At 35.0% G+C, this 13,148-nt stretch overlaps 1 pseudogene; it reads right to left on the bottom strand.

Moving 5' to 3' along the window:
• Positions 1-4,718: 4,718 nt before the first annotated feature.
• LOC130860830 (olfactory receptor 51G2-like) lies at positions 4,719-5,684 on the bottom strand (annotated as a pseudogene).
• Positions 5,685-13,148: the final 7,464 nt, after the last annotated feature.

Raw genomic sequence — 13,148 nt, 5'->3', positions numbered from 1 at the left:
TGGCTTCCATCCCCAGTATACATACAACGTGACTAGAGCTAAACTAGCCCAAGGTGTTTCTATCACTCACCAGACACCAAGGCAGGGACACAACCTCCGTGGATCATGGTGCAGCTGGGGCCTCGGGAGGGTCCTGCTTTGAGCATAGTGCCAAGCGAGTAGGTTTATAAAGCACTGGTTCTGGCTCTCCTTGGATGAGAGTCCCTGTGGTATAGGGCCTCAGAGAAGCATCAGATGTGCATGTGCCAGACAGAGCTGTCTGTTGCTAATCTCTGTGGGTCTCTGCCAGCTCTCCAGAGGATGTATGATACAAGTCTGGGACACACAGCCAGGTCTGCTTCAGGCTTCCTTTCTTCTGTTTCCAGCCTAAGACCTTCTTAACACCATAGAGATCAGAGTCATCACACAGATCATTTCTATTCTGGCCCCCAAAACATCTTGCATTGTGTTTAGAGATCCAGGATATATAATCCTTGCTATCCTCCAACCCTCTTCTTCCAAATCCAGAAGATTGTTTCCTTAAATTGTAAATATCTTGGAAGGGAATATTGAGAACATTATTTCCATGAGTGATAATATTATTAGATTTCCTCCAAGATAAATTCATTCTGCACCGATCAGTCTTTGTTACAATAATATACAATTTACTTTTCCCTTGTGTTTTCTCTTATTCTCCTCCCTTCGTCCTCAAAGTGAGCTCTTTAAATTTACTGAGGAATGATTGTGAGGGTGGAAGAGATTAAAAAGGATTCACCAGGAGCATATGAAATGGGCCTGGATTCTGTTCTGGAGGAGAGAGTGATATAACATACAGATCCTGGTCACAGCAGGTGTGGAGCTAGACAGGAGTGGCCTGGGAAATTGATGTAGGGACCAAATTGGGCATGAGATAGAGGACTCATCTCAGTGTACCACACCCACTAGCTAGTTCAGTGATTCACTAGAAGCATGCGTACGACTCATCATAAGTTTATTCTTGTGACTAAGATTTAATGTAGTGAGGGGCACTGTGCAGGACAGCAGGAGAAAGATATACATAGGTGAAGGCTATAGAGGTCAAATACAAGCATCTAAGTATTTCCTCTTTCTTCAGGGGTCAGTCTAGCAGCAAGCCTCAAAAACATATGAGAGACGTGTCTATCCATGGATGTCTGCTTGGGTTGTGGAGTACAGAGTTCTTACAGGGAGCTGGTTACATAGGTTGCCACATAACCAGAATATGTAGACCCCAGCCAGGCAACAGGTGTACATAACAAATTCTATGTTTCTCTTACACATACTACCGATCTGGTTCATCCTGAGCTACTGCTTTGGGCATAGATAATGATGTCATTGCTCAGTAACTCTATGAACATTCCAGAAGATTAGTTCTCAGAGTTTGGTCAAGCACAATCCATTAACATGGGTACAGAGTAAGCAAGAACTGAGTAAAACAGATTGTTGCATTACCTCTTTTCTTGTAGGGATCTTCTGTCCATTTTCAGGAGTAGGACGTGACTCCACTGATCATGAGATAGAAATGTTTTCATTCAGCATGTGTGAACTATGACTAGCTTCTAATATGACATCAAATAATTCTAATCTTAGGTGACAATCCAGGACTGCAATTACCAATTCAAAACTAAATGGGCACTATTGTGGGCCCTTAAATAATAAGGAGAATATTTAAAGAAGAGACTATAGCAGGAACAATTGTAATAACTTGCTAGAGATACTCAGAAGGTTAAATAGGAAGTTTATATTTAGGGGCACAGAATATATAATCAGAAGGGAACTTTTTGAGCTAGAAAATTATCAATGAATAATAGTGGTAGTTGTGAGCAAAGAGTAACCTGCACATGGACAGGAGCAATGGAAAAGCTTAAATACGTGCGCGACATCTTCATGCTGAGATTTTGAAAGCTGTTTTCAGTCCTGTTTGGAGTTGCTTGAGAATGAGGGAAGGGAAGCCAACTAGTTCAATATCTAAACTGAAGCAGGAACAAGGGAAATGTAAAAGTGGGGATTCCTGGCAAAATACTAAGAAAGTAAAATCTACAATAGTAGTAAGTGATTGGAAATTATGGGAGAGTGAGGACCATGTGGGGCATGGTTCATATTTTTTGGCTGGAGTGAGGAAGTGAATGAGATGCCATTCACATAAATGGAGAACTGCAAAGTGGGAGCAGGAGGAAGTAGCAGTTGAGGATGGAGCAGGAGACAGTAAGTTCTACTTTGCACTTGTTGAGTTTAAGACTTCCATGTGGCATACACAAGGAATTATCCAGGAGTGAGGTGTGAACCTGTCTGGAACCCAGGATAGAGATGAGCTTGGGGATGAGGAGGGCAACCTTTGTATTCAGAGGCTGGTCAGAAAATGCAGTGAGTAGAATTATCCATAGAGACCAGATAATAACCAGAATAGAGAGGTGTTGGAGGAGCAGACAAGCACAGACATCTAGGAATAAACAAGCAGTCAGTACTGTCAAATATTGACCAGAGGTCCAGTGAGTATTCTTATTTTCATGGCAATAATTATTTGTATAGGTTCAAATAGGTGTCTGTCCTCTTTTGTACCTTGAGATAATTGGAAATATTGGTTATGGAATCAATCCCTTGCCTAAAATGTCATATTTGAAATGATTCTCATTTAATCAGATATGAAGAGAAGCTTTTAAAAGTCCAACCTGAAATTACTGATGATAACTTCCATTAAAGCAGACTTGAAAGATAAATATAATAAATACTCTTGCTGCAATTATGGAAGTAATCAGGCCACATCTAATGTGACCAGTCTTATACAACCAAGAATAATTTTTTTAGATTGCTTTTGATCAAAAAGAAAGAGACTATAAATTTGTGTGTGTGTGTGTGTGTGTGTGTTTCATTGGAAAAGTAGGCATTGTTTATATTATACCCCTCCACATCATCATATCTAGCTTGGTTCATAGCTTCAAGTTATGACTCTTTATAAAGTGTGAGTAAATTATGTGAAATTTATCTTGTCTTGCATAGTTTCAAATTGTCTTCCTTAAAAACCTGTGGGGCGGGGGCGGGGGGGCAGACAGATTATGTCTCTATTTGCAGTTCCTTTCAGCATTCCTTTATTCTATATATATAAGTAGCATTTTAACATTCCCTTTAAACAGCTTTCTTTTGAACAGATTCTCTTTTGAACATCTGTCTAGTTGCCTCATATAAACTAAAACCATTTAACACATGTCTGTTTTATATCTGCATGAGATCATGATTTTACCTTTTTCTACAAGTAATCTTTTAATAATTCCTGTTTGTGGTTCCAAATATTGTGTGTGACATTCAACATAGTAAATAAGTCGTTCACGATATCATTGGGGATAAAGTAGGCCATTGCAGATGCAATGCTGATGGGGATAATACTGAACAAAAAAGCAGTGCTGATGGTAATCATACAGATAGTAACATTGAAGGTCATCCAATGGAAACACAAAAATGCTGCCCAGATTTTCACCAGCAATTTCCTTTTGTTTGTGATCTAATGTAACGTGAGCCAGGAAGATTTTTTTTTTCAGTTCAGCTAAAGAGCTTTGACTATTTGTGGTTAAATATATAGAGTGGATGCATAATATTTGGTGCTAATAAATGGTGCAGAATGAGCTTTTTTGAAGAAAAGAGTCTCAAAGTAGCTTGCAAAGGGGATTATTGATAAATAGGAAACAGAATGGTTATGATAAATACAAGCAAATAATAATGAACACAATTGTTTTTTTATGTCATCTAGGGAAATCAAAACATTGGAAGATACAGAGTGTTTATTATATTCTATGATGATAGTTGCATGTCGATGAAAATGGAGACCACTGTTTCAATGATAAGAACATTTTAAGCAAAGAAGCATGCTGTTATATTTAGTTTAGCCAGAGACATCGTTGCTTTTAAAGTGTTACAGGAGCTATCTAGTATGGAAAAGGATGATTTCTGCCTTGAGGTTAACAGAAGTCAATTTGGGCAGAAATAATTTAATAATCTTCATTTATTTTTATTGTTTAACTTAACATTTGCAAAATATACTGGCTCCCCATAAGATCAGGTCAAGGCTGTCACTATTACATCTGAAGATGCAGACTGTAAAACAATTAATTGACTTTATTAGTATTTTAGAAACAATTTTCTATTCTTTGAGTTCTTGTGTTATAAATTTTACCTTGCCATTTTGATGTGTCCCCACCAGAATTAATCATCACAACTTCACCTCACCTAACTACACTAGGAATGTACTAAGCTTCTACTTACCTGCTCTAATTAATTAATGTTGCTTTATAAGATGACTCAAACTTATTTAGCATGCTCAATAGTGAAAACTCAAGGAAGAGAGAATTTCATATGTGTAGAAAATCTTGACTTAAATCCTGATTTATTTAATGGAACTGTTATTATAGTGATGATTAAGCAGGGGACAACAAATAATGAAAAAATTTTAGATTTTTTAGATTACTGAAGAATAACACAACAAACTGTAAACAACTTCCAAAATTTGAAGTGAAAGTAGTTATCAATCCAGAAAGTAATTGGACACAGAAAATTTTCATGATGAATTTAATCAAAGGCTAGAGCTGAAATGGAAAATCATGGCCTGTGTAAGATGAGAAAATAAAACATATTCAGGTCTTTTACTTATGTATATAGTGATGAAGAAAAGCCATTTCAGTTGAAAGAGTTAGAATAGTGACCATTTACTTATATTTATTTCCCATAATTTGTTATAAATGTTGCTCAGGATTCTTCACGTCCTTTTTGATGAAGAGTTTTAAGATTTTATCTCATATCTGCTTAGTTTTCACCACATAGACAATGGGGTTCATCACAGGAGGAATGAGAAAATGCATGTTGGCCATGAGTACATAGATGTTTTGAGGAAGTCTGGGGCCAAATTGGTAAAGTATAGAGAGGCAGATCATGGGTGTGAAGAAGAGGACCACAGCACAGAGGTGGGACATACAGGTGTTGAGCGTTTTGAGGCAGCCACCCTGGGATGAAATGTTCAGCACAGTTTTCAGAATCAACATGTAAGAAAGGATAATAAGGAGAAAATCCACGCCCATGTTGGAAAGCACCATAAAGAGTCCAAAAATGCTATTAATCTTAGTGTTGGAGCAGGAGAGCTTTAAGATATCAGGATGCAAGCAGTAGGAATGAGAAAGTACATTGGAGTGACAGAAGCACAGCCTCCTCAAAAGGATCGGAAGGGGCACTTGTGCAATCATGGCTCACACTACAATGGCCAGCCCTATCCTGGCAATCACACTGCTGGTGAGAATGGAAGAGTAGTGCAATGGACGAGAAATGGCCACATAGCGGTCAAAGGCCATCGCCAGTATAATAGCAGACTCAAAATCCTGGAAAGTGTGAATAAAAAACATTTGGGTGAAGCAAGCAGAAAAGGTGAGTTCTCGAGCATCCACCCAGAAGATCCTCAGCATTGAGGGGAAGGTGAAGAGAGACAGACCCAGATCGGAAGCAGCTAGCCTGGCCAGGAAGAGGTACATAGGCACATGGAGGGCATGTTCCTTCCAGATAACTGTCATGATGGTCACATTGCCCACCAAGGTTATAAAGAACATGTCACAGAAAGGTATGGAGATCCAGATGTGCACAGCTTCCAGCCCAGGTATGCCTGTCACCAGGAAGGTGGAGAATATGGAGTTGGTGCTATTGACAGGAAACATGAGGCCAGAGCTGCATACCTTTCCTAGAATGAAATGCATTTTCTCAGACATTGACGTTAAAAGTTGGCTTGAACATTTAATTGACTGTGCACAATACTTCTTATTTTAAGCTGATCCTGGTATGTGTCTAATATGAAAGTAAATGCCGTTTTCCAATCTAGAGCATTTGAGCCTTTGGACTAGAAAACAGGATCTTCTTTTTTTGATCAGTTTCCACAGATATTGTAATTTATTGAAGAAAAGATAAGAAAAAAATACACTTGATATTTAATTTACCTGTCATTTAATTGGTATAATATTTTAAAATGATAAGCCAAAAATATCATTTAAATAAATTTATTTTAAAAATTCATGCAAAATCATACCTGTATTGTGATTATAACATATTTAGTAGTATATCATTCTAGGGTATTTCTCACTGCCTTGGTCAACCATGATACATATTAGACAGTGCTAATCAAACTGAAGTTCATGGACACATTTTATTTCCCATTTTTTCTTCAATGAGATCAGTGTAGAAATTTAAAGCAAACCTTTGCAAAGTTTTGCATTAATTTGACATAATAATTTGCTTCTTTTTTAAAAAAAATTATTTATTTATATATTGGCTGTGTTGAGTCTTCATTGCTGCACACGGGCTTTGTCTAGTTGTGGCATGCGGACTCCTCATTTCAGTGGCTTCTCTTGTTATGGAGCACGGGCTCTAGGAACGTGGGCTTCAGTAGTTGCAGCACATGAGCTCAATAGTTGTGGCTCACGGTCTCTAAAGCGCAGGCTCAATGGGTGTGGTGTACGGGCTTAGTTGCTCCACAGAATGTGGGATCTTCCTCGAGCAGGGATTGGACCCATGTACCCTGCATTGGCAAGCGGATTCTTAACCACTGCAGCGCCTAGGAAGTCCCAATAATTTGCTTCTTGAATTTAATAATAATTATTGTTATTAAGGTACAATAATGAGATTATTGTATTTTCATTTCATTTTTCTTAAATATTTGTCATATATTACAAAAATTATTTTGCAATTAATTGAAAGTTTTAAAAATTATTTCATTACATAAATTATGAATCACTGTTACATGATAATTTATTGTTAAATATAAACATATTTTTGTCAACTGAACATAAAAAATGATAATCTAATATATTAAGTAACAATTATTTGTTTAAAAAAGCTAAAATCTTTAACAGATTATATTTTTTAAATCACATTCATCTTTTTTTTTATTAGAGGTCTAAAATTTTTCCATTTTAATTAATAAGATCTAGGGACATTTTACACAGTTACTGTATATTTGTGTTAGCAAATAGTCCATTTTTAGTAACAATAACAAAAACATTATACAATGCCTATTTTGTTGATCTAATTCAACATGAGTATGCTTATTTATCCAAAAATGCAATAATAATTATTTTTTTTTCTATATGCCTGGCTTTAAACTTTATTTAAGATTATAGCAAAGATATAATAAAGCACAATTAGCGATATTTATTGATGAGGTCAGAAGTCTGTTTAATACTTAAACATAATATACCATATGTCAGAGATGAGACCATTTTCATGGTCTATGTTACACAAACTTATTTATCCAGGTAAAATCAGTTGTGGCCACACTGAGTCTCCTTCCCACAGACAGCAAAGTCCACATTTTTTCTGAGTCCATCCCTCACCATATTCTGTATTTATGAAATTAAATAGATGTTGCATACATACTCTTGTTCCCTGCAAATGATAAGCCTTACAAATATTTGCATATATGAATTGTCCCAATTCTCAACTATTCTCGCTCACTAATATCATTCTTCATATTGTTCCTGAGACTTTGTAGGGATAAACATTTCAAAATCTCTATTCCCTGCATGGAGTGTACAGACCTTCGCTGTGGTGGCCTGAGTATTTCCCAGCTGCTCCTACTAAAATTTCCCCAGAAGTCTAATCTTTGGTGAATGTAAGATCCTTAGAAAAAAACAAAACAAAATCTTTTTTTTTAAGTCTCACTGCCTTGCCTTGGTATCGAGGATGAGAAAATAAGAATCCTGTCCATTTGTCCTTGCTTTACCTGGCAGGCTAGTCAATTTTTCAAAAATCTCAGCCTGAGTCAATTTATATGAGACTTTCAGAAGTAATGAGTCATCCACTACAATTCTATACATTATCTCTAAAAAATAAGAAAATTGAAAAAAAAAAAAAAACAAGAAAATTGGAATTAGCCTCAGAATCTTTGTTAGCTTTTTCTTCTTTTTTTTTTAAATGCTGAATTTTGTTGTAAAAAATAGAAAGGATGAGAGAGAATCTAGGAAACTCACCCTTTGTTGGATAGGACCATATTCTGCTCAGGCCATTCATCACAACTTTCAGTGTTAAAGATCTGGTGCCAGAGACCTTCTCAATGCCTCTTTTTATCCATGGGTTTTTAAGTATTTTCAGAGTCTATATTCTGGTCTCAGAAGGTGTTTGTGCTCAGGGATGAAGCTGAACACCATGGTCAATGTCAGCACAGGCCTAGATAGTTCTGTACTTCTCCCGTTCAAGACCACAATATACCTCCTTCCTTTTATTTGGTTCAATAGCATTATCCAAATATCTTAGGTTCTTGAGGGAAAAAAAATAGGGATATTCTCACAGAAAGAAACACCTTCAGACCTCTGTAATTCCTTGTAGAATTCCAGGCTAGAGTTTCCCTAATTTATCCAAAATATCTTTAATCTTAGTTTTTTGGGTTTTTTTTTTCCAAATCCAGGTAAACAGTGTTTTCTATCTTACCTGACATCTCAAGGCAGGATGTTTGCTAATGTCCTGCAGGGACAGCTTTCTCTTCCATATTCAAAAGCAAGAATCCCTGTGACCTAGTTTGAATTTATTACTGATGCAGCTATCTCCTGAGGATAGTAATCTCCTGGGAAGTCCCCTTCTTGATTTAAAGTCTGCTTTTCATTGATTCCAATGAATGCTCCATGAGTGGTCCAAGTACTGGGTAGGTTTTTGAATAATTTGAATTGAAAATCATTAAGTTTCAGTGTCACCCCAGTTCACGCTGAAGTTATTTTTTAATGTAATACCTACATTTGGGAGTTATTCATATCTTCTGTGATGTATTTTGAGATTTCTTAAAAGTTAATTGCATCACAGGCATCGGTTTGTTCAATTTATACTATATGTTTCAAGATATGAAACCCAATTTAATACATGTAAAAATTACCTTAGACTTATGCTTTCCTGTCATTATCCCACACCCTACCCATACACACACCATCCCCTTTACACAAACACAAACATGTAATTGAATATCCAGGGGATCCTTGTTGTTGTTGTTATGTTGTTTAAAATAAAAATATGGACATGGTCTTTCAGGCTAGCAAAACCCACAGATTCAATGACATTCACAAGAGTGGTCAAGTTTCCATGAATTCAGCTAGCAATATTGTAACTATAGCAGTAGACTCTCCTTATGATGAATCATGCTTGGGAATGTAAAAAGCACTTTCATGTGTCTTTTATTGTTTACTTTTTTACAAATAAACTCATGTTTTCTCCTCACATCAACCCAGAAAATTATTATCCTTGAAGAAACATAAATTAAAATAAATTCATTTACCCCATGTCAGACAATTAATATATAGGCAGTCTAGGATTCAGAGGTCATTCGTGATCTAGAGCATTTTCTCCCTCTATCAAAATATACTTTAAAATAACATCGATGTTATAATTTGTATAGGTCTGACTTTTATTGGTAAAATATCTCCTCCCTGATTGCAAAGTATTTATTTTTCTCTTCTGTGGAGGAGTAACAATCATAGGGAAATCACTTCAGTGAAAATGTAGGTTGATTTTTTATCCATTGGTTCTTCTCAAGCTCAGGCTTTCTATAGCCATAATAATACTATGGAATTGAAACTACTAATGTAGGCAAAATAAAGTACCTCAGAGAAATATATTATCCAAAGATGAGAAGTAGCTTGCTGTTTCTCAGGGTGTTTTTGTTGTTTTTTGTTTGCTTAATTGAAGGTAGCCATATTGAAATATGCATTCTATTAATACTATCTTAACTTATTGAATTTTCTTTGTGACATGGATTAAAAGAAATAGGTAATTTCCTTTCTACTCAAAATTGTTGAGGACCCATGACCTTTGGAAAAGGTATAAGTTAAATAAGGAACTGGGAACAAAATGAAGATGTCTGCATGTAAGTGATTCCTAATATGTGAGGACAGATTGTTAGATGAGGTGTTCAAATTTTTATAGAGTTTGATCACTTTCAGAGAAAGGAGTATTTCTTATTCTTATATTTTATTTTTTTGCTGATTTATTAGGTTTAATAAGGCCTAGTTCAGCGAGGACATTAAATGTTATATTGATACTTACAAATCCAGGAATACACTATTCAAAATGTTATTGAACAGCTGTGTGTATTAATGTATTATGACTGTCTGTACTTGATACATAGCAATGAACAATGACTGTGCGAAATAGCATTACAGAATTCATCAATAAAGTTAATTTCTCAGGGGCCATTGAGAATAACTAAAAATATATAGAATCTCAGAGTTGGACTAGACAATATACAGCATCTAACTCCAGCCCTACTAAATGTAAAAACTCTTATCCTATTAGCGAAATGATAAACAAATTTGAGTACACCTAGATCCATACATAATAGATTGCATACAGATTGTTAACTGAAGATACTTGTGTGAACTTTCTTTTGTTCGAGAAAATTCTTGCACAAGAAGATAAAGATGTAAAGTAATAAATAACACCACCAATTATTTCATTAAATTCTTGAAAATAAATTTATTCCAATGCTTAATATGCTCCTCTAGGCAAGTAAAAATTAAGAATAACAGATTGCTCACATACAAAATAAAAAGAAAATCATAAATTTTACTTGTACAAAATTATAAGTACTTTTTAAAATGATATAGTTAAGAAAATGAAATAATTCATAGACCTATACAAAGTATTTGCACAAGACATATTTCTAAAAAGACATAGCCAGAATATATAATACAATCTTACAACTCAATAATTAGAACATAGATACCATTAAAATGGTTAAAAAATTCAACACTTTACCAAAGAAAAGTTGTAACTCCAGAACTGGCCCCAAACTGGCCCTCTCCTGTCTTTAACAAGATACTGAATTGTTTCTCAGAGACAACAGAATAAAACCTTGTCATGCAGCCAAAGGATGAGCAGAGGTGATTTTTTAATTTAAAAAAATTGTATTGAAATATAGTCAATTTACAATGTTGTGTTAGTTTCAGATGTACAGCAAAGTGATTCAGTCATACATACATATATGTAAATATATATACTTTTTTTAAATCCTCTTCCATTATAGGTTATTACGAGATATTGAGTAGAGTTCCCTGTGCTATACAGTAGGTCATTGTCAGTTGTCTGTTTTATATATAGTAGTGTGAATATTTTAATTCCACACTCCTAATTAGCCCCCTTCCCCTTTGGTAACCATATGTTTATTTTCTATGTCTGTGAGTATTTCTGTTTTGTAAATAAGTTAATTTGTATCATTTTTTTAGATTCCATGTATAAACAATATCATATATTTGTCTTTCTCTATCTGATTTACTTCGCTTTGTATGATAATCTCCAGGTCCATCCATGTTGCTGCAAATGACATTATTTCATTCTTTTTTAGAAGGGAAAATTTTGACCTCAAACAACTCCTGAAACCAAGGTTTCTCCCCTCAAGGAACCCAAGAACCCAGACATAGCTGAATAGAAACACTGGAATCCTTTCAACAGCAAAGATTCCATTGTCCAGAAAGATCCCATGCTGAAACCTCTTTACCATACCTTATTATAAATGGCCAAATTTCAAAGCCCTCCAATGGAAACCTGCCCAACCAGTACTTCTGCACACCAAGCCTCCTCCTCTAACTCCTAAGAATTTGACCCCAGATAGAGTCTTGTCTCATTTCTCCTCTTGGATTGACCTCTCAATAAAGTTTTTTTCTTTTCTCCACAGCTGGTGCTGTAGCGTTGGCTTCTATATGGGCAATAAACCCTTTGCTTAGTAGCAAAGATGCCAAGAGAAAATATGATATAAAAAGATATTCACTAGCATTAGTCATTAAGAGGATGCAAATTAAAATTGATACTTCTATGCCCCTACTCAGCTTTTAGAGTGTCTAAAATAAAATCTTAAAATAACTTGGAATAGCTCTCACACATATATTGATGATGAGAATGCAAAATGATATGTTAGACATAGCATCCCTACTCATAGATATTAAACCAACTGAAATAAAATCATGTCCATTGATACACCTGTTACCCAAATATTTGTAATTGCCCCAAACTCAAAACAACACAAATATCCATCAATGGTGAATGAATAAACAAATCTTGGTGCAGCTAATATTGTAATATTATTTGCAGAAAAAAAATCAGTGAATTTCCTACACGTGCAACAACATGGATGAATTTTAAGAGCATAATGCTAAGTAAAGAAATAAAAATACAATAGCTCTATACGGTATCCCATTTTTATGATCTTCTGAAAATGCCAACACTGTAGAGACAGAAATAAAAGTGGTTTCCAATGTCTAGAGTCTGTGGGGGAATGGATTCCTCAAAGCAGCACATGAGGCATTTTGGGTGTGATTAAAATATGTATATTTGAGCTTAGTGATGATTATGTGAAAGTGTACGTATTTCTTAAGGGTCAGAATTATGCACCTAAAAATGCTGAGATTTACTATATTTGTTATATATTGATAAGCTGCTCTCAAAAAAAGATAATAACTGAGTTTTATCATACAGTATTCCCCAGATAATCTTAAATGCAAATATTTTGTCACAATGGAGGCAGAATCAGGACAAGGATATCAAGATATAAAATGGTTTTAAGGGCTATTGTAAAGGGGGTACTGGTTTAGAAGTTTCGATTTAATAATGTTCCCCAATCAAGTATGTACATGGACTCATTTTATGTAAAACGATTGACTTGCCTCTGTTTTATAATATAAAGGTAGACCTGAGCTAAGACTGACTCTAAAAGTATCCATTTGAATGTTTTGAAATGCCTGGTTAAGCAATTTACAACAGAAAATGTACAAAAGTCCAGCAATACATCAAAAAGATTCTTACCTTCACTAATCAATAGAACAATATGAATTAAGGGAATAATAATACAGTTTTTTAATCTATAGTTAAAAATTTAAGAAATATAATTGACAAATGTGAAGAAAAAGCAGATAAATGTACTTCTGTGCATGTAAACTTATTTAACATTTTTGAAAGGAAATTTGACAGGGATTAAATGGATATACTTTGTTCCAGCAATTTAACTTAAGCATTTTCTTTTTTAGAAACACACACACAGAAGTGTACAAAATTATATGTACAAGATGGCATAATTATTCATATTGGTGAAGTAGAAGCAATCTAAAATTCAGGGAAATAGTTAATGCATTGAATTACACTCCTATTATGCACTATTA

Source organism: Hippopotamus amphibius, chromosome 9 (genome assembly GCF_030028045.1).
Source record: "Hippopotamus amphibius kiboko isolate mHipAmp2 chromosome 9, mHipAmp2.hap2, whole genome shotgun sequence".
NCBI lineage: Eukaryota > Metazoa > Chordata > Mammalia > Artiodactyla > Hippopotamidae > Hippopotamus > Hippopotamus amphibius.
The sequence above is the reverse complement of the archived record's forward strand: the minus strand, read 5'-3'. Positions and strand labels throughout refer to the sequence as shown.